The sequence below is a fragment of the Microtus oregoni genome, unplaced genomic scaffold (genome assembly GCF_018167655.1).
Source record: "Microtus oregoni isolate MIOR12 unplaced genomic scaffold, Mior012 000038F_ref0000394, whole genome shotgun sequence".
Lineage (NCBI taxonomy): Eukaryota > Metazoa > Chordata > Mammalia > Rodentia > Cricetidae > Microtus > Microtus oregoni.
In genome coordinates this window covers 23,340,486-23,362,703 of record NW_024543097.1, presented here as the reverse complement: position 1 = coordinate 23,362,703, position 22,218 = coordinate 23,340,486, and the positions used below count along the sequence as shown (strand labels likewise).

Here is a 22,218-nt window from a genome sequence, read left to right as displayed (position 1 = left end):
TCCCGTTGTGTGACAATGCCGCCTACGTATTTGTCCAATTCGCCCTTCAAGAGCATTTTCTAGTTCTGAGATTTTACTCACAGCATAGTTGTAAATGTTTGTCCATATCTTTTCCTGTACATCCATTTTCATTTCTCTCAGTAAGTCTACAGAAGAAGAATGACTAGGTCCAGAAAGAGCAGAGATATAACTTTATGAAAAATACCCAAGCAGACCCAAGCTGTGCCCTCCCTAGTTTCTTAGGTCTCTTCCCACTTTGAACCACCATCCTCAGACACTCCCGGTGAACCCTTCTGTATGGGTTTGTGAGCCAGATGCTCCTTAGCACCAACCCCCTTCCTTTTGTCTGTGTTAGGCTGCACACGGATTCCTTAAACTCTACTGTATTTGTTCAAAGCTTATCATCTGAGCGTGAATCTGGCGCCAGCTACGAGACCATTGATCTGAGATCATCATTTCTACTTCCCAATGTTGCTGGAACCTAGGACAAATTTATGACTTGCTAGGGGGTACTGAGGGTGTATGTCTTAGTTAAGGGTTACTATTACTGTAATGAAACAGCATGACCTTTAAAAATAACTTGGGGAAGAAAGGTTTATTTGGCCGCCATATCCTGAATCACAGTCCATTGAGGAAAGCCAAGACAGGAACTCAAGCAAGGCAGGAACCAGAGGCAGGAGCTGATGCAGAAGCCATGGAGGGGTGCTGCTTACTAGCTTGCTCCTCATGACTTGCTCATCCTGCTTTCTTGAAGGACCCAGGATCACCATCCCTGGAGTGGTGCTCCCACATCAATCTCTTAAGAAAATGCCCTACAGCCCAGTTTTATAAAGGCATTTTCCCAATTAAGTTTCCCTCCTCTCGGATGACTATAGATTGTGTCAGAGTGAAATAAAACTAGCCAACACAGGGAGTTTGAAAATAATCAAATTTTTAACTTTCTTTTAATTTTTGAGATTATAATATAATTACAATACTCTTCCTTCCCTTTCCTCCCTCCAAACCCTTCCATGTACACTGCCCCACTCCCATTCAAATGCAGGGCCAATTTTCATTCATTTTTATTATATGCATATGAATCTTTGTGTGTGTTATTGTGTGCATATGAATATGCACACATATATATATTTGTAAATATTGCCTGTTTAATCCATATGTGTTACCTGTAAGTATGTTTTCAGGGCTGGCCATTTGTCACTGGACAACCAATTGCTATGCTCTTCCCTGGGGAAGACCATCTCTCCCACTTTCCTTTATAGTTGCCTATAGCTCTCTGTGTAGAGTTGAGACCTCATGGGCTTTGCCCTGTCCCCTTTGGCATGCCCATTGGTGTCATCCTCATTCAGCTCATGTTTCTGCAGTCATGTTGGTGAGACATTATGGGTGTAGCTTCTGGTGTTCTTAGGAGACACCGTCCCAGAGCAAACTCCCTGGTCCCCTGGCTCCTACAATCTTTCCAGTCCCTCTGATCCTTAGGTATGGGAGTATTTTGTAGATGTAGCCACTGGGCTGGGATCCACTACTCCGCATTTTGATGTTGTAGTTTTCTGTAGTGGTCTCTGTCTCTTGCAAAGGGAAGCTTCTTTGATGAGAGACGAGGACCACACTTATCCGTGGGTATAAAGTTTATTGGGTGCTGTTAGGAATTGTGCTGATTCAGAGGAGAGGCTAAAGATTCTCCCCAATAACTGATTTTACAAGCACCGAGTAGTTAGGTTTCCAGTATCAGACATGGTTTTTCTCTTGTTCAGTGAGTCTTAAGTCCAATTAGAGAACTGTTGGCAACTGTCAAGGAAAGCACACTCAAAAAAAATAATTAAAAACAGTTTATGGGTTTTTGTGACATACAAACCCTGGTGTGAGGGGTGAACATGGGGTTCTATCACAAATACCATGTGACAGATGGGCGCAGGGTTGTCATATACAGACAAGGATGTGAGGGAGAGATATAGGACTCACACACAGACCCTAAGAGCAATGCACACGGGGCTCTACCACACAGACACTGTTAAACATGGACATAGTACTTGGCGTCTGTGTATAGATCCTGGTGTGAGGGAACAGGCCTTGGACTATGCACACTTCCCTCCTCAGGAATCTGGGTTGCTGCCAGTTGTCATCTTGTACTTTGGTGTCCCCAATGAGACCTATCATGTCAACATTCCCTTCTCTTGTTAACTGCCCAGATTTTGTGGCCCGAGCTCCCCAAAACTCCAACTTTGAATTGTGAACAAATGCCAACTTGGCAAGTTGAGTCGTGGTCAGCGTCTTCCTTAGCTAGCCCACTGAGTGCTGTCTCTTTGGCTCCCAGTTGGAGCACCTCTCTCTCCTGCCCATGATCTTTAGCAAGGGTCTCTATCCAAGTGAGACTCCCCTTTCTTTTTCTTCCCTCGGTTCTCTGGGAAGCAGTCTATCTTGGAAACACCCCCTTCTATCCATTTTCCCAAAGAGCCCTCTTCTGCCCAGACCTCAGGGCTGAGTCTGAGTGAGGCTCATTAGTGAAGCCAGCTTCCCTCTCCACACAGACTGGTGGCTCCTTCCTGGACTCCAGGGTCAATGGACTTTGGGAAATCTTTTGACACTGTGTCCCTTCAGACTTCTCCAGTCATGAGGCCAGCAGGTCAAGGAGTCCTCTCATCAGAGGGAGGGAGGTGCTTTTGACTTGTGACAGTGTTCCTGGTAGACACAGTGCCGGGACAGGGTCTGCTTCAGCCCAATCCCTTGCTTCTCTGTGCCCTTCAGAATCCCAGCAGCAGACAAGGCAGACCCCCCAGCTCTGATGACTCCGAGCAGGGCCTCCCAAGGGATAGATGCTACTGTTGTGTGCAAGGGCTCATGGCTGGCCTTGGATGGGGATCAGAAGCAGCCACAGAAGGGATACAGAGAAGGAAGACTAGCGGGTTTCAGCGAGAACTAGCTCTCTTACAGTGACCATGCCTGATAGGTCACATACTGGGGACAATCAGGCGGAGATGCGGACTCTTGAGGAGGGAAGTGTGAATAGCCCAAGACTCCCTAATCACCTGCACAGGGATCTGGGTACATCTTCACAGGGTCTCTGTGTGACAAAGTCCCATGTCCATCCATCCCTCACACCAGGGTCTGTGATAAGGACCCATAATCTTTTTTAAAAAAAAAAATTAAAACCCTAATCATCACTCCTCAACAAGTCATAATTCAGTCTATTGTCACTCCATATTCATTGGCAGTGTTAGTAACCAGGCAAAACACAAAAACAAAAGCAAAGAGAAATTCCTTCCTAAAGACAAAAACCTTAAAGCAAACTTCAGTACCATGTAAGACAGCCAATAGCTGTGTCTCGATAAACACAAGGATCATGATTATGTACTCGGAATAAGCCACAATGCCCTGGGAATGTTACGGTGTCTGTCTGTCATGGTAACATACCCTAGGAGAGTTCAAAGCAGCTGCCCCCCCCCACTCTCTCCCACAATCCTCACACCTTCTAGTTTGGGATGCTCACTGCACAGCCTCCTGCAGCCACCACCTGAGCAGAGCCCGCCGTGTGAGCCTTCCAGGGCTGTCTTTTATTTTCCTGCCAGGAAGTGGCTTACTCACTCTTTTTGCTCTTCATATCTCTTTCTCTCTGGAAAGAAGAGACGATGCCTGGAGGTGTAGCAGCCACGTGGTAACCACGAGGGTAAATGTCACTTCTAAATGAGCTACAATAGTGTGATGTTTGAATATGAAATGGGTCCCGCAGGCTCGAATGTTGGTCCCAACTGGTAGTATTGTTCCAGAAGGTGCTGGAAACTTCAGGACATCGAGCCGAGCCAGAGGAGTAGGTCACTGTGGTATGCTTTGGATGACAATACTTGGCCCCCAATTCCTCCATCGCCCTGGCCACCATCACATGGGCTGTTGCCCTTTACCCTTCCGACCATAACAGATGGAACCCTCTGATACCCTGAGCCAGAATAGATCTTTCCTCCCTTATTTCTCTCAAATATTTTCCAAAGCAATGAAGATTCTAACACAGAAACTCCGTGCCAGAGAAGTGGTTTGTTCCTGTGATTAAACCTCACCATGTGGTTCTTAAGCTTTTGGAGCTGGCTTGTGGGAGGAATGAGGAAACATTTGCAGAAGCAGGCTGGAGAAGGCTTAGAGCGCTGTCGGCAATGCCTGGGGGTGATTCTGGTGGCGCTCGGAAGATCAGAATGTCAAAGGGTGTGCACAGCGAAGGCTGTGCTCCGGTCTCAGGTGGGAACAGTAATTCTGCTGTGCATGTCATATCTAGAAGGGAACGCGTCTCCCTCTTGTCCCGTCTACTGAGACACAGCTAGCAGAAATACAGATTTTTGCAGGTAGAAGACTTGAGACAGGGTTCTGCTGTGGAGTCTAGGCTGGCCTTGAACTTTTTCCTCAAAATCCTCCTCTCTCAGTCTCCCAGAGGGCTGGGATTGCAGGCATGAGCCACCGTGGGTGGCATTTGGTGGCTGCTTTCAGTCAGTTTAATAGAGAGAACTGAGAGAAAAGAGAAGACCAGAAAGGGGAGGCTGGAGGGATGGCTTGGTAGTTGAGAATGTACATGGTTCTTCCATAGGACCTGAGTTAGGTTCCCAGCACCCACAGCAGGTAGCTCACCTACTACCCATAAATCCAGCTCTAGGGGATACAAACTCACTTCTGGCTTCCATGAGTACCTGCACTCGAATACATGTGCCTATTCACATGTATACACATGTGCATGCATACACACTTTTTAAAAAAAAATGCATCCTTTAAAAAAAAAAAAAAGAACAAAAAGATTTGAAAATCATCCATTTTGGCCAGAAAATGAGTACATTTAAAATCGAGGTCAAGGAAGATGATGCTGTGAAGGAGATTTGTACCTTAAAATAAGCCAAGTCCTTCTGCATTAGGACAATGCGAAAGATGTCCTGAACATCTCAGGGATTGGCCACACTCCATTCAGCTCCGGCTCAAGGGTACAAAGGCTTTAGCCCATTGGAAAGACTTTGAGAAGAAGGCTCCAGGGTACCTGCTCACACAGGATCACCTAGAGTACTTCCCTGCCTTCAGCCGTCTAGGTACTCAGAAGGCACTGCTGTCGGCAGGCCTTGGCATCACCCACAAGATGCTGGTTCTGCAGGCATGCAGAATTCAAAAGCTGTGAGGTCACAGCAGTGTCCACCCCGACTTCAAAAGGCCTGAGTCACAGGGTCTGAAGGCCTGCAGCATCCCCAGAGAAGATGTGTGCAGACCAAAGACTCGGTAGAGATCCTACGGGGACCCCGGACATTCCGGGAATGTCAAATATTGAGGAAAGCTGGCAGCCATGAGCAGATGCAGCCGACGAAAGAGTCCACGTAGGCTGCATCCAGCAGGGCCATAGCCGTGGGTCAGCTGCAACCCTTAAGAGAGGACATGGCAGGCTATGGCTCAGATCCAATCGATGTTTCTCCTTCTGGGTTTCAATCCTGCATCGTTATCGCTGCTTTTGGAATGGGAATGTTTACTCTCTGCTCTCAATCTGGGGACAATGTACCCTGTTTTCGTTTCTACAGGAGCTCACAGCTAAAAAAAAAAGCTTGTTTTGAGTCTTAGAAGAAATTTCAGACTTGTTAGAATTTTTAAGACCTAAGAAGCTCTTGCAGATAGACTCAATGCATTTTACCTTATGAGATGGCCATGACCTTGGGAGCCAGAAACAGAATGTTGGAGTTTGAATATGAAGTGTCTCCCACAGAATTGTATGCTACCCAGCTGGTGGCACTATCTGAGTAGGCAGGAGGTGGGGTTTGGCTAGAGGGAGTAGGAGACAGGAGGCAGGAATCTGAAGGTCGTACCTGCTCCTTACTCGCTTCTGCCATGAGATGAGATGTTCTACCCCGACTGGATAAAACCAGGAACCCAGGAACCAAAACATATCTTCCTTCCTGATGTTGTTTCAGATATGATTGTCTTAGGGTTTTTATTGCTATGAAGAGACACTATGACCATGGTAACTCTTTTGTTTTGTTTTGTTAAATATTAAGTATTATATATTTAAAATACTTAAATTTTGTCTTATTTCATAGACAGACGATAAGCATATTTTTCCTTGTATAAGTCAATGTTCATCTCTCTGTTACATGCAATCAAATCCGGGCCCCATTCAGATCCTAGACCCAAGACTAAACCAGTAAAAGCTGAGTAACTATGATGTTGACGAGGGCGGGAACTGCTGGACGAGCTTGGGGATTGAGGGCATGCCCATGAATGGTCACCATGACTACAACTCCATAGAACAACCAGGCATTGGGACTTGGTAATCCTGAAGAAGATCTATTGTGCCTAGCAACACCAGCCCAAGGAGCGTGAACTTTCCCTGGCTATGCCGTGTGCACAACCCATGCCCAAAACACTTTGTAGCTCCCTGGCATACCTTTGTGCATGCACAACACACCTGGATATAACCCAACACCTGGGCGTTTTCCCACCTGTGCAATAGCCCGGCAGGATCCTGAACATCTCCTCACGGACACACCTACAGGCTCCATCCCTGGACCCAATCCTGCTTCATCCCAAAGAGCCATACCTGATATTTCTGAGTGGAGAGCTACCCTCAGCCCCCTACCACCCAGGCCTCTGAACCAAAGAATCCCTCATTCAAGTTCACAAATGTCCCGGGACCACAGAGACCAAAGACATGGCACTGTCTCCAGCAAACCAATATGTAGATGAACAGATGGGAGGTCAAGATGGACAAACAGATGACTGTGCAGACAGACAGACATACAGTGACTTTAGCAAGCCATGTCAACAGCAGAGGACAAGCTGAGTGGAGCTCTGGGATAGCCATGAGTCCTCTGTGTCCTTTCCAGACTCACACACCAGGTGGACAGATGGAAGGTATGCGGGGCCATCAACATCACAAGGCAGTCTTCCTTCCCTTTTGGAGGTCTGAGTAATATTGCTTCCTTTCCCTAGTCTGGTGTGTTCAGTGTTTCTCAGGTCTGGTCATCTTGATTTGATTTCCTGAGGTCCCAATTGTCTTGGATATATTTAGATCAAATTTCTAGACGGCATCCTTTCTACTTTTGAAATAAGTTGTCGGTATGTGTCTCACGGCCGGTGCAGTAGTAATGGTGTTGTCAAGGGTCTCCTGTGACACAGTCATGCTGCCTTTGTGTTTGCATTAAAATTGAATCGAGTGCTGCTTCTAAAATGGAGTCTCTCCAGGCAAGGCACAGCTTGAAGCACCACTGTCTTAAGAGACATAAATTACAGTCTGGTATGAACACCAGTCTAAAGCAATGGTTCCCTCAAAAACTGGCTGGAGAATGAGGCCCATTTCACCTGTCACAGGTATGAGGGCTGAGTTTCCAGGGTGGGACCTCATCAAGGGTGATATAACTGTCCCCTGTGTTTCATTAATGAAGCAATGGGTTCAGAGAGGCCAAATAACTTGGTGCAAGACACACAGCCAGGGCCTTAAGAGATCTGAGTTGTTGGCCTCTGTGAAGTTACCAGTCCCTAAAGGCTTGACCTCCATCTACCAATGTAGGCTGTTGTCATATATATGTATGTATATATATATATATATATATATATATATATATATATATATATATATATATATGGCAACAGAATACAAAGAAATGAAAAAAAAGGTTTTAGGCTCCATTCATGCTGTGTAGCCAGAAAGGGTTAGCCCCAGGTAGCAGGACTACCTCTCACCGGGGATTATCAAATTCTGCCAGCAGTGATCTGAGAGATGGCTGAAGGAGAGGGTCAAGCCTGGGCTGGTGGAGAAAGTGAGGCACAGCGAGAGGGTGGCTAAAAGGTTTCAAGATTAGGGTCAGGAGAGTCTAACAATATGTCTTCCCGGTGCACTATGCTGTCATATCAGTCCCTGAGCCCTCAGGGCATCTTGTGGCTCTCATGGTGTGATGGTTAGGATTTTTTTAATTTATATATTTGTTCTTTTTTATGAGACAAGGTTTCACTATGTAGCCCTGGGTGGACTGGAATTTACTATACAGACCAGCCTGGCCTCACCTTCATAGGAATCTTTCCACATCTGCCTATCAAGTTCTGGAATTAAGGTATAAGAGTTTTAGCTGTCAATGGCAAACAGTCAAGAATCACTTTGGAAAGGAATCTCACAGAGGAATTATCTGGATTGGAGTAGCCTGTGGACATAAGAGATTGTCTGAGTTAGACTAAGCTGGGAAGTCCACCCACTCTGAATGTGGGTAGTACCATTTCATGAGCTGGACTTACTAATTGAATAGGAGACAGTAAACTGAGCACTGCCATAATGCTCTCTGCTCTTGGATGGCAATGTCCTTGCTCCTCCAAGTCCCTGCAGTTATGACATCCCAGCAACCATGAACTGCAGTGATGAACTGCAGTGACGGACTACAAGGATGGATTGCAGTGATGGACTGCAGTGATGGACCGCAGTGATGGACTGTAGTGATGGACTGCAGTGATGGACCGCAGTGATGGACCGCAGTGATGGACCGCAGTGATGGATGGCAGTGATGGACCACAGTGATGGACCACAGTGATGGACTACAGTGATGGACTACAGTGATGGACTACAGTGATGGACCGCAGTGATGGACTGCAGTGATGGACCGCAGATGGATGGCAGTGATGGACCACAGTGATGGACTGCAGTGATGGATGGCAGTGATGGACCACAGTGATGGACTGCAGTAATGGATGGCAGTGATGGACCACAGTGATGGACTGCAGTGATGGACCGCAGTGATGGACCACAGTGATGGACCGCAGTGATGGACCTCAGTGATGGACAAGGATGGACTGCAGTGATGGACCACAGTGATGGACTGCAGTAATGGACAAGGATGGACTGCAGTGATGGACCGCAGATGGATGGCAGTGATGGACCACAGTGATGGACTGCAGTGATGGATGGCAGTGATGGACCACAGTGATGGACTGCAGTGATGGACTGCAGTGATGGACCGCAGTGATGGACCGCAGTAATGGATGGCAGTGATGGACCACAGTGATGGACCGCAGTGATGGACCGCAGTGATGGACAAGGATGGACTGCAGTGATGGACCACAGTGATGGACTGCAGTAATGGACAAGGATGGACTGCAGTGATGGACCGCAGTGATGGACTACAGTGATGGACTACAGTGATGGACTACAGTGATGGACTACAGTGATGGACCGCAGTGATGGACTGCAGTGATGGACCGCAGATGGATGGCAGTGATGGACCACAGTGATTGACTGCAGTGATGGACTGCAGTGATGGACAAGGATGGACTGCAGTGATGGACTGCAGTGATGGACCGCAGTGATGGACCACAGTGATGGACCACAGTGATGGACTGCAGTGATGGACAAGGATGGACTGCAGTGATGGACTGCAGTGATGGACCGCAGTGATGCACCACAGTGATGGACCACAGTGATGGACTGCAGTGATGGACAAGGATGGACTGCAGTGATGGACTGCAGTGATGGACCACAGTGATGGACTGCAGTGATGGACTGCAGTGATGGACCGCAGTGATGGACTGCAGTAATGGATGGCAGTGATGGACCACAGTGATGGACTGCAATGATGGACTACAGTGATGGATTGCAGTGATGGACCACAGTGATGGACCATAGTGATGGACTGCAGTGATGGACAAGGATGGATTGCAGTGATGGACTGCAGTGATGGACAAGGATGGACTGCAGTGATGGACTGCAGTGATGGACCATAGTGATGGACCACAGTGATGGACTGCAGTGATGGACTGCAGTGATGGATTGCAGTGATGGACCTCAGTGATGGACCGCAGTAGTGGATGGCAGTGATGGACCACAGTCATGGACCGCAGTAATGGATGGCAGTGATGGACCACAGTGATGGACCGCAGTAATGGACTGCAGTGATGGACCACAGTGATGGACCGCAGTGATGGACTGCAGTGATGGATTGCAGTGATGGACCGCAGTGATGGTCCACAGTGATGGACCGCAGTGATGGACTACAAGGATGAACTGCAAAAAAAAGAATTATGGGAAAAACAAAACCACGTCTTTGGTTTGGGTATTTTTATCAGAACCACAGAAAAGAGAACAAGGACAGGTTGACAGCCCCCTGCTCACATTCTTGTCTTTCTCCATCCTCTCATGGTTCAGAAGGCTCAGTCCATGGCAGCAACAAGAAAGGCATGGAGGATTGGCTCCACAGAGGAAGGAGCACGTGGTAAGCTTGTTCACACCGTAGTCATCTATCGGAAAGCAGGGAAGATAGGCCAGAACCAGAAGTGGATCTGACCTTCAAAGACCCACCCCATATACCTATTTCTGCTAGCCAGACCCCACACCCTACAGACTTTCCAGACTTCCAAATAGCATCATAGGATGGGGATCAGGTGTTCAAAACGTGAGCCTGCTGAGACATTCCACGTTTAAACCACAGCAAGATGGAGCCCACCTACACCCTGCTACTCAGTGAAGCCTTGCACTAAATGGAATGGTTTACACTATTCCATTTGTAAAATATGTTAATAGGCAAGACTGGCTTTGGTGGTGGACGCTGGGATGGGAGAACCTTCCTGAGAAGTGTAAGGGAAGCCTCTAGGAAACTGGAAATACCTGTGCCTCTCCCTAGGTGAAGGACCCCTAGAGGTTTCCCTCCCATGGCAGTCACAAATCCTGGATACATTCACTGTGTCTTTTCTGTATTGGAGACACCCAGCGAAGCAATATTGAACTTGAGAGCAGTAGCTTTGCACTGAAACCAGGAAAGGCTCAAATTCTCACTTTTGAAATTGACCATCATCAGCATCGTGGTTTTCCTTGTAACTGTAGCATTTGTCTCTGGCCTAGATTATCATCATCCCTAGCAAGCTCAGCAAAGGGACAAATGCTGAGAACCACTTCCTCGTGCTCTGGTCAGTGCCTGTCTACTGTCAGAGGGAGGAAAGAAGGAAATACCTAAACAGCTCGACTTAAGCTCCCAAGCACACAAATTGCTGGCAGCATCAGTAGCAAAGACTGAAATGGGTGGCTGCCAGCTTGTACGGGCACTGGTCCCTGTGCTATCGAATGGATGGAACCTGCAGCATAACTGGCTACAGCCCTGCCTGTCACAGGTCCCCTGTGCCTTCAGGCAAGCACGGAGGAGCCTTCTCTGCAGGCTTCCTGCTGGCCCAATTACGGGAGTGAATTGGCAAGATGACAACACCATTATTGAAAACCAATGAAATATGATTTGGGCTTGGCTGTGGAACAGGGATGGAAAGCCTGCTGTGACATGCTATTGGAAGGGAAGTTCTAATCCAAGCAAAGTACTTTAGGTTCACAATGGGGGATGTTCTGGCTAGGTGTCCTTGAACAGATTTGGGGTCCATGCCCCCTGAGCTTTGAGACATGCTCAAAGCCAGAGAATTACAACAATGGACAGAAAGACCTCATTGTATTCTTATAAAGCAGTCTGGTAGGAAGCCCATTGAATAATCCAGTAAGTCTGTGACAAGGACATCACGGTGTCTCTGAACAGCCAGTGCTCACAGACACATGGTACCTAACTGCAGAATCCCAGCACCCTAGGGACACTCTGCTGCAGGGAACAGTGACATGGCACATTGGTTCAGACGGGCCTCCCTAGCTCAGCAAGGCCTTGGAAGGTTGACATTTGGATGTACAGAGCCCATAAGAGAGAGTGACACAGGAGAGCCTCTCTCTTCCTCCAGAGCCTCCAGTGGACTATCTGCTCCCACCAGCCAGCCTGTCCTGGGCCCTGAGCACCCCCACTGGCTCAGCATGCCATAGGACAGTGCTGCTCATCTCAGGTGAAATTTTTGGGACCCCCCCCCCCCCGGGGAAGCTGAGGAAAAGCTTGCTGCTGTCTGCCCCCTCCATGGGCCAGGCTTATCTCGCCTAGGCTTTGAGCAGAGCTGGCATCTCCAGGCAAGTCAAGAGCCAGGATCTTGGAACAGCCTGCTTCTGCTGTTCAGGGACGCCAAGTCAAAGGGAAGACAAGCCCTCAGGCTGTGGCAGTCACCCTCCCCCACCCCATGTGACACTCTACCACCTCAAACAACCCCGAGTTCCCAGACAGTCCCCGCCCGCCACAGCACCTCCCTCACATCTAGTGTTTGTCACCTCCCAGGGGACACCCTGCTCACTGGTATATTCAGAACCTGCCTGGCTGCCCTAACCCAGGCCAGGGACAAGCTATAAACCTACCTACGAAGGCTGTGATACCTGGCCCACACTCTTCCTGATAGATGTTCCATAGATCTGGGTGAGCCACCGCAGAAAAGGGACCCTTAAAATGCTAGCTCGAGTCAATATACAAGCTCCAGCCTGTAGCTCCTGAGCCAACTGACCAGCCCTTATTCTCTTTTTAGAACCAATCAGGCGCAGAATCCAATAATCACATAAACCTTTGTCTATTCAACGAGACGTTTCGATGGAGCCTGAGTGAGCAAAAACAAGTCAGCAATTCGGTTAGAAATCTAGCCTCCGACAGTGCGTCCCCTCTGTGGCCTCCTCAGGAAGAATGCAGCAAGGTTCTCTGAGATGAGTAAACCTGTATAATTTAGCTAACTTCTTAATTAAGTGATGTATCACCTCAGCTGTGGCTCCCCAACCCCGTTACCCTTCCATTTCGGTTCATTTTCATTCTGTAAGTGGTTTGGTGGCAGACATCCTGAGCGGCAGGCCTGAGGGCCAAGCCAGGGGCAGGCCATGTGAGGAACTTCTCCCAGGGCTGGTGTGCTTCTGTGGAGTCCTCCGTCAAAGTCTCAGGTAGAGATAGGTGTACCTGCCTACCCTGACTGTAGGGGACCTTCGTGAAGATGTCATGAAGGATATGGAGGGACCTGGTGAACTTAGAGGGTATTCTCTCTGATTCTCTCTGAGCTGATGAGGGCCTAGTCTCAGGTCACGGAGAAGGCTGAGAACTGAGGGAAAGTAATATGGTGGCCATGGTCCAGAACCTTTCACTTAGCATCTGCTGCCTACAGCCCTGACCACCACAATCGCTCTTGCAGACCCTGGAATACTGGGAGGTGTGACCCTGAACACCTGGGTCTCACTTTGGGAGACCAGTGCTTGGGATAGCCCTTGTACCCCATCTCTGTACCCCCACCCTCTCCTCACACCCTCCTGGCCCTTGTAACCTGGATGGAGGACATGAGGCAAAGGTCTGGCCTGGGTTCTGCCTCTGGGATACCTCAGTACAAGCTGGTGTCCTGGAGTGACCCAGCTACGGTTCCCTAGCCTATATCCTAGGTCCCATGAGCTCTGTGGACTGCTGCCCACTAGTACTACAGGAGGGACAAGACCCTCTCCTGGAGAGCTTCCGCAGCTGTGGGATAAGCCCAGGCTAAGGACTGAGATTTGGCCTGCCCATCTTCCTCACCAAGTACCTAGAGAGGGAAGAACGGTTCCCATCCAGAACCAGAGAGAAAGACACTCCCTGCCCGGGCTCTTCCACATGATTTCCCCATCCCTTCCTCTGCTGCTACTGCTGCAGCTTCAAACTGGCCCAACAGCCCCGAAGATGCCTATCTGCCCAGCCACTCCTTTCTCTGGGCTCAGAGCCTAGCCTACACCAACAGTGGCCTTCCTGCACCAAAGTGATTGAATGGATAGTACAATAGTTTCACAACATAAAGACTCCAGGTGGAGATTGGGCTAGGTACTGAGTGAGCCCTCGGAGCTGGATGCCATTACCCTCACCACCCAGGAGCACATAATGAATGAAACAAACCCAGGTCCATCTTTGTTGCAGAGCCGAGGCAGCACTAAGGTACACAAACTGGGGCCCTCCCGACCGCAAAGAAACGCAGAGGCGACATGTGTGAAGGCAGGTGGCCTGAGAGCTCCCTGGATGACCACCGTTTGCCAAGCCACCACTGAGCCCAGAACCTTCCATGAGAACGGGGCTCTTGGAGCATGGTGACTCCCACACGGCATTCTGTAACCTTGGAACGATGTCCTGCAGCTCCGGGCCCTAAGCCCAGACGCTCTAAGGGAAATATTGACAGACATTTATTGCTCATGAATATTAATGCATTTCGGGGGCTGAAAAAAAAATATCTTCAGTGAGTGTTTCGAGTGAAAAGACAAGTGCCAGTGGGCGAGGGAACATTCATGACAGATGAAACACAAAAGATCAGCCATGTCCAGAATACACTGCCTCCCTCCTGTCAGCACGGAGAAGACAAAAACAGAAGGAAAAGAGGCGAAGCCCAGAAGCAGCGGCCAGTGTCACGCACAGGAGAGCCCTGTGCAGTGGAAGGTTCTGGACTCAGGGGCATCTTGGCAATCTCCAACGATCCAGGGCAGCTCACCCTTTTTCCCTCTCTTTTCTCTATGGTCAAGAGAGCACGGATTCCTCCATGTCCCGCAGCACTGCTCAGCCCTGGAGCAAAGACAGACTTCATTAATCCACTGCTGTCAGTCCGTCAGTCACAATGCCACCACCATTGCACATAGCCAGACTCCCACCTGTATTACTTAACAGGACAAGGTCCCACGCACCTTACCACACTGGTAATGCAAGAGGATCAGGCCCAGAAAGACACCCAGTCTGCTGGGGACCAGCAAAACACTAATGAGATCACTGGGAGATGCAATCCCCCGTGTCTGAGCTGCCAGACTCAAAGAGAGTGGGTAGGTGCTCCCGAAGGCCCATGCTGAGCAGCTCAGAGACAGCAGGAGGACATCTGTCCACGTTAGTCATGTATCAGTCAGTCGGTCTACAGGTTCTGTGTATTTACCCAATGCGTGCTGCTTGCCCGTGGTACACAGACACAGCTAGTCATAAAACCCCAACTTCGAGGGTTGACAGCAATGGGTGGCTGCTCAAAACAAGTAGATCCATGACAGTCAGCTCTGTCAGTACGCAGTGACAAGCTTCAATCCGTCTGTCATGTCATGGGCACTGGCAGGGGGCGGGGAGTGAATGAGTTAGTCCTTTCTGATATACGTAGGACTCCAAACATTACTTAGGGGACCAGCACCCCCTTGTTAAACTAAGGTTGGTTTTATGTGCATACATGTGTAAACATGCATCCATGTTCCCAAGCACCCCTTCATTGTTAATGGTGCCTGGTAGCTCTATAGTGCTACTGTGTATGTTCAGGCTTTCTGAGTCCTCAACCACTGCACAGCCTGGACCACTGAACCTATCCACTTACATATTCCGGTACCCATGACCCTTGCCTCTCTTTCCCTCCTTATCCTTTTTCTTTCTCCCTTCCCTTTCTCATTTTCTGGGTATCCTAATGGGCTGAGCCCTGACCACACCCTAAGAGCACTGAAGCAAACAGGCCCAGACCTCAAAGGCCCCAGGTTAGTGTGCCGATCTCACCCCTCAACTGCGAAGTTGGCTTGGGAAAGCAGTGTTTTTAACACCAACCTTCAGGTTAAGGCCTTCCACAGAGGACCATCAGACCCCTAGGCAGGATGCTAGTAGTAGCAGGCATCACTGGGCACCAGGATTGGGGTGAGGCTACAGGACCAGCCAGCACTACTTTTGCCATTCTTGGCTTTTAACCCCACTACGACAGTCTGTCCTTTGACCAACCTGGAGGAAGGAGGTCTCTAGCTTCTGCTGGAGACTGTGTATGTGACAGTGCCTGGTGTTTAGTCCTGCTTGATCCCCAGCTGTATCTGAAGATACTAGCCTTTTCCCTGAGGGCAGTTCAGGAGGAAAGGCCACTGGCTCCTGAAGATGTACCTTGCAGGAGTAAGTGCTTTATCAGAGTGACTCTGTGACTTCCGGATCCAGTGACGTCACACTCAGTAGCAGGGCTTACAGGCAGAAGGAAATTAGGGCAGTCACAGCTGGTGACCATCTAACCTGCCAGGCCCGGTCTTCACCCAAGCAGCCTCTGCCCAGCCGTGGAGCTGCGCTGCGGTGCTAGTGACCCTGGGAAGGAGACTCCTGTCCAGGTTGCCCTGCCCCTTGGCCTACAGAGCCAGCACTGAGGGACACGGAGAACTCTTAATGGCAGAGAAAAGAGAAGCATGAAGAGAAGAGCAGTGCCACCATGGCTGGCCTGGGGGAGCCCCGTCCAGGGTGTGTTCCTGTCTCAGAGAGAGGAGTGACCCAGGCAGAGTTCTGACAGCCTGAGCTTCTGCTAGACCTACAGAGGCCCTGGCCGGCTGTGTTCTGGCAACTTGAGGTGTGCACCTGACACCCTGGGGCCTTGCCATCGTCAGTGTGTCTGGCCTGGATGTCCTTAGGAGGTGACCGCAGGCTCAGTCTTGTCACAGATGATGTAGGCGCTAACTGTTTCCCAGGCAATCAGGGAAGCCGCCTAGCTCCCCAACTCAGGTGGGTGCCCGTGGCAGAAATTAGCAAGTTACGGTGGATTTTGCAACTCTTCGGCTTGGATGCTTTGCAGCCAGCTGTGACTCTACAGGGCTCTGGCAGCACATCTGGGTGGCAACAAGGCTTCCTGCTGCCTGGGAGCATGTGCTGTCTCCAAGGGTCTAACGGGAATCCCAGGGCTGCAGGGCAGTGCGCCCCAGGAAGAAGCAGAACGGCCATGCCTGAGGGCATATTCCCAGCACTGCCTGCTGACTACCCCGAGACCCTGCCTCCATTCTTACTTTCCAAAGCCAGTGAGACGACAGCAGCATGTGGAGGTCAGGTTCCACCCCTGCCTGGGCAGCCCGGCCATGAGAATGCTGGCTCAGGTTTCTCCTGTGATAGAAGCCCATTGTTGCCAGCTCTCCCATGGCGTTTCCCATGCCGGGCAGAGGCCTCCAGGCTGGCTCCTCAGTCAGGCTGCTTGGGCCAAGGGGCTTCAGAAAGATGAGCCAAGCGGGGCAGGTGCGATTTGATTAGGATCTGGGAATGTGTAAAGTGACCCCCTTGGTGGCTGCTGCTGCCAGAGCAGGAGGAGGGTAAGGGCCCAGGGTGTGAGTGTGTCCCCTGGTACTCTGGCTGCTCTGCTGAGCCCAGCTACCCTCCAGATAGGACCTGGAGGCTGGAGGGTCTCTGTAAGCAGGGCATAAGCTTAGGCAAGGGCTCCAGATAATGCTGGCAAAGGGGCGGATTCAAGAGATCATTTTCACTGGAAAATGACACCAAGTACATTCATCTACAAGCAAAACTTCTGTGTTGCCTAACAGCCACCGTCCACTTTCTGCCTCTACTGGGGAATCTGGAGAAGCTTGGTCCTTCATGTGGCTCAATTTTTTACGGTGTCCCTGAGATTCTTTTATGTCTGCGTTTCCTTCCTTTGCATAGTTGGATAACGTTGCACTGTGTGGATGCACCCCGTGCCTCCCCGCTCATCCTCTGAGGGACACGTGGGCTGTTTGCCTCTTGTGAACAATGCCGCCCAAGCACTGTGTACAATCATCTCCAAGCCCTGGCTTTCCGGGTCTGCATGCCAAAGGAGAGTGGCGAGGGCTTATGGCGCCTCTACAGCTAACCTTTCCTGAAAATACCAAACTGCTTTCTGCCTTCATCTCTTTACATCTGACTGGAACACGTGGTCTCCAGGTTTTGCGTGGTCTCCCCTGTTCTCTTTCCCTCACCATGTTTTTTTCCAGGCTACCCGGGAGCGCAGCATTAAAGGTGGGCATCATTTATTTGGTCTGACTGGAATTATTTGTGTCAGTGGAGAGAAATATACCTAACAAAATCCCCAACAGCAGCACACTGAAGCTCACCCCAGTCCTCGTGGACACATGTGTTCTGTGGTTTTGATTATAGTCACCCTGGCAGACCGGAGGTGGCATCTTTCCATGGTTGAACTCGGACTTCGCAGTGATTGACAGTGGTGCCCTCACTCTCCCTGTGCCTGCTGGCCACTAGTATATCTTTGGAGAAATGTCCTTGCAAGACCTTGAAAATGCAGATTTTGCCACTTAAATGTTCTGTCTCACCTGAGGGACACTGCCCCGCATGCCCCCAGTGTCATCTTCAGAGCCTCTGTTGAGAACTTGGCTAAGGACCAGGGGCTGGTGGAGCTGGTTGCCTCAGGGCCCTGCCCCCCAGCCTTTCCCAGCAGCCCCCAGGGTTCCTGGGCTATACCCATTGACTGGCAGTGGCGCGAGAACACGCAGGCTGCGCTTTCTCACGGTTTGAGTTTCAAACCCTAAGCGGGTTTAGTGATGGGATTAATTAAATGGATCAGAAATTGCCCTTCTCCGTGTCTGCTTTCCACCTTGCTTTCAGCAAGCACCTACTTCAGAACCATCAAGGACTTCCCCCTCCTCCCCCCAGACCAGGCGGCTCTCAAAACTACTGAGCGCCAATTAATTTGTCTCATTTACATGAAAAAGTGCAGAAGATGTCTTTTTACATAATTAACTATATTTTGCAAGTCATTAAAATTCTGAAGCCCTGCCCACAATAGCACCCTATTCACCACCAAAGATAAGTGCCTTGGCGGGTGGGAATGGTCCCCAGAGGGGCACCTCCCTCATGCATATTCATGAAGGGCTATGCTGCCAGCCCTTGCAAGGTCCCCTCTCCCTCCCTGGTTTGGAAGAGCTGGTTCCTGCTGGCCCAATAGGAGGGGAGAGGGCTGGGGAAGGTTCTTGGTGACCACTCCCTCTCTAGGCCAGCAGGGAACACTCTCTGCCTCTCTGAACCATCTCCAGTAACCCAGAACACAGGGCTCAAGATGGCTGCTTTGTTCCGGATTACCTGTCCTAACTCTGCAGACCAGTCTGAGGGTGCAGTTTCTGGTGACTCTTCCCGAGGTGGTACCCTTCCAAAGGGTGGGGTCTTGCCTTGAAGGGGCGCCCCCTCCCTTGGCGGTCTGGTCATTCACTATGCATGCTCTGGGCTTTAGACAGGACCCTTTCCTCTCAGCTCTCCTGGTCTTTTCTGGTCTACAGAATGAAGCTGTTTCAGAGCCTATCAGACCCTGGTGGAGCCCAGATGGGCCTCCAGAAGGAAGCCCCCGTTTGCAGTCCACTGGATCTGTCTCTCCTTGCTTCCCTTTAGTCCTTCACGAGAAAAGCCCTCTGCTAGCATTAAAGAGGTTCAAGGGGACCTGTGTTCTGCTGGGAAGCCCTGGTACCCGTTCTTGCAGGTGCTGCATGCTGCTTCTGCAGATGCTCAAGGATACACTAGCCCAGCAAATTCCATCAGGGGAGCCTCGAAGGTGTCAGATGTTACGCCATGGGAGATCAGCACTTCTTCAGGGAAGACTTCAGGGGACAGAATCACAGACCTTTCAGAGTGGGGCTCCATGAAAGAACAAAGAAGGGAGCAAGCTGTCCACATGGAGGTCCTAGCTGGCGAGCACAGAGTCACTTTGGGGAAGAGTCACATCAGGGAACTTAGGTGTTGACAATCTAGAAGGTTCTGTTGGACCCGGTGACAGCCTGAGTATGTGACTCCCAGGGTGACTGAGGAGTTTCTGTGTACCCCAGAGAAAAGGAAGGGCAGGAGGTTCAGACGTCCAACACTTGACTCCAAAAATATTCCTTCCAGATAAATTGATTGTCCCGCTGGGTCCAGATTCCTACCAAGTCTACCCCTCAGCCCTTCACCCCAAAAAGTTGTGTCCTGGGGACACCATTATTAACCTAATTACATTGTCTTGCTCCCACAGGAGGGCCTTCTGAGATTGGACAGAGTCAACCCCGGGAAATGCTCAGCTTTCCCCAGACAGAAGAAACTCAAGGCAGAACAGTTGGTACCAGAGCTTCCCAGAAAAGGGGCATTCGATGACTTGGCTCGTGTGCAGCCTCTGTCCTCCAACCCAGAAGCCCACCATAGCCTCCTACAGAGACGTGGGCAACATTTACAGAGCCCTGGAGCCATTGAGCTGCCCACCAAAGGACAGGTGGTGCCAACTTTGGGAGCAGTCTGAGAAAGTGGAGTGGATCCCAGGAGACCAAGTGCAGTAGAAAACTTGAAATGTAAAATCCAGAAGCGGAGCATGGGTACAGGAAAGCATCCACATCTGAAGGCTGAAGAGGAACTGAATGACAGCCTGGGAGCTGGAAGAGGTAGATTCCTAGGGGTTACTTACACCTGTCTTTCTCTCGTCCCTTCCTTCTCCCCCTCTCTCCTTCGCCTTCCTTCTTTTCTTCTTCCCCTCCCCCTCCGTATTCTCCTTTCCTCCTCCCTTTTTTTCTCCCTCCTCTTTCTCTCCTTGTTGCTATCTTCCTTCTCCTCTCCTATCCACCCTTCTTTCCTTCTCTCCTTCCTTCCCCACACACTCCTTCCCTCTTTCCCCTTTTCCCTCATTCCTTCTCTTCTTTTTCCTGCTCTCTCCTTTCTTTTGACGTTTTTCCAGATACCTGGGTGGCTTGATTAAACAGGACCTAAACTAACCCAGGGGGAAAGTCATGGCTTCTGGGAAACCTTGAACGGAACTCTCTTGGGAAGCAACTGAAACCCCGTCCTGGACAAAATAGCAAAGCAAGGAAAGACTTGGCAAGAGACTCCCCTGGCCCCTTCCAAAACTCCTAACTCAGTATCAAGGTGGTCTGTCTCTGTGAAAGTTCCTGGCCATTTCCAGACCACATACCTCTACTTATAGGCCTTCCTGGTGGATGATAGGACACTTGTCGAAGTGAAGAACTGTCAAGAGAATACTCCACCTCCCAAGTTCCTAGCCCAGTCCAATTAGCTCCCTCTTGAGGTTTTTCCCACCTGGCTTCAGATGGCCCTGCCTGAAGACACTGAGTAAATCTCCCACCGCAGGGCAAGCCTGTGTCTAATCCATGAGCTTCTTTTCCAAATAGCCAGCAGCAGGCACCTCATTCCCTTGGAGGAACAGCACTGACCCTCAACCCCTTGAGACCATCAATGTCACTGTTGAGCCCAGATTCATAGGCCAGGCCTACCTGATCCTCCCCAGAATACACACACACACACACACACACACACACACACACACACACACCAAGAAAAACCATAGCCTAAGTCAAACATGTAAGAAACATTCAGTCCGCAATGCTTGCAAGCTGGACCCGCGCTAAACAATCTCACCAGAGCAGCAAGCCCCCTTACAGCCTGGAACAGGACACACAGGCCTTGCTGCTGCTTGTGTAGCCCAGAAAGGAAGACCTGAGGCCTGGTCAGGCTGATCTTGTGGATGGGCCTGCTTCAAAGTGACCATGGCCAATCTCCACCACTCTGAAACCATGGGGAATTGTGGTTCTTTTTCAGTTCAAAAGAAAAATTTCGGTGAACGAAGTACTCTGCATTCATCACAAAAGTCAAAGCGGAAGTGCTAGAACAGCCATGAGAGCTAGGGGTGACACTGTCTCTCCACCTTGAGTAATGCCAACCCCTCTGCCCGCTCCAGACATCTGCGTAGCCTCGGCTTCACAGCTACTGTGGTGTGGAACAGACTTCAGGGGTACTCAGGACAAACCCTGAGCCAGGGCATGTTGTTTGGTCTGCCCCTTAAGCAGCCTGGAACCTATTCTGGAGCCTTTGACCCGACAAGGTCATCCTCCCTGGCTGGCCTGGGGGTAGGAAGGCTCTTTTGCTGAACCTTGTCCTGCTCCTGAGACCCAGGAACCAACCGAAATGGCCCAAGTCAAGGACAGCTTGTGGTGCTAGGGTTGGCAGCACGCACAAGGAAATGTGGGTGCAGCTTCTCTTTAGGGGAGCCTGTGGAGGAAGCCTAGAGGTGACTAAGAAGCAGAAGTAAGGCTTTCACTTACCCAAATGGCCCAGCACCCCAACTTTGCCAAAAGGTGCAAACGAAGCTTTTCTATGGGCTGGGTCAGACATCAAGGCCTTCAGGGTAGAGGGAGGAACGGACAGAGGAGATCCTCCAAATACTCACGTGAGTCCGAGGGGAGAAGAGTGTACAACTCCCTGGACCATCTGAGAATCTGATTCCTCTCAGTTCAGACAGAGGGCCGGCCGCTCAGCATGGGGAGCTCATCATGGCACAGAAGGAAACTGGTCAGTCAGCGGCTGAATGGGGGACTTGAGAAATGGAGAGGGAAACCCGCACTCTGCAGAGGCAGCCTCTCCTCAGCCTGTCTTGTTTCCTCCTTTGTCATATCTCCAGAACCTGGGAGCTTGTGTGGACAAGACTCAATGCTCTTGCCCTTGGTCCTGTCACCTTACGCATCAACATGACGGGAGCTTGTACTTATGCCACAGCTCCGCATGCCTCATTCAGAGGGGGTCAGTGGAGGAGTCCTAGGCTTGTGCACTGACTTTCAGGGCAAGAGCTGCCGCTGCCAGCTCCTGAGAGCCAGCACTTCCAAATGAATCAACAACAGTGCCATATTTACACCACAAGAATTGACAAGCGCCAGAAGTT

General features: G+C 50.2%; 1 protein-coding gene across 1 annotated transcript in view; it reads right to left on the bottom strand.

The window, feature by feature from the left end:
* The window catches only part of LOC121433531 (otospiralin), a 104,800-nt gene extending 83,008 nt beyond the window's left edge, over positions 1-21,792 (bottom strand). Inside the window, exon 1 of the mRNA XM_041631999.1 lies at positions 21,730-21,792. The gene's annotated coding sequence lies outside the window, so the exon portion shown is untranslated. The remainder of the gene's footprint in view (positions 1-21,729) is intronic.
* Between the last annotated feature and the right edge of the window lie 426 nt (positions 21,793-22,218).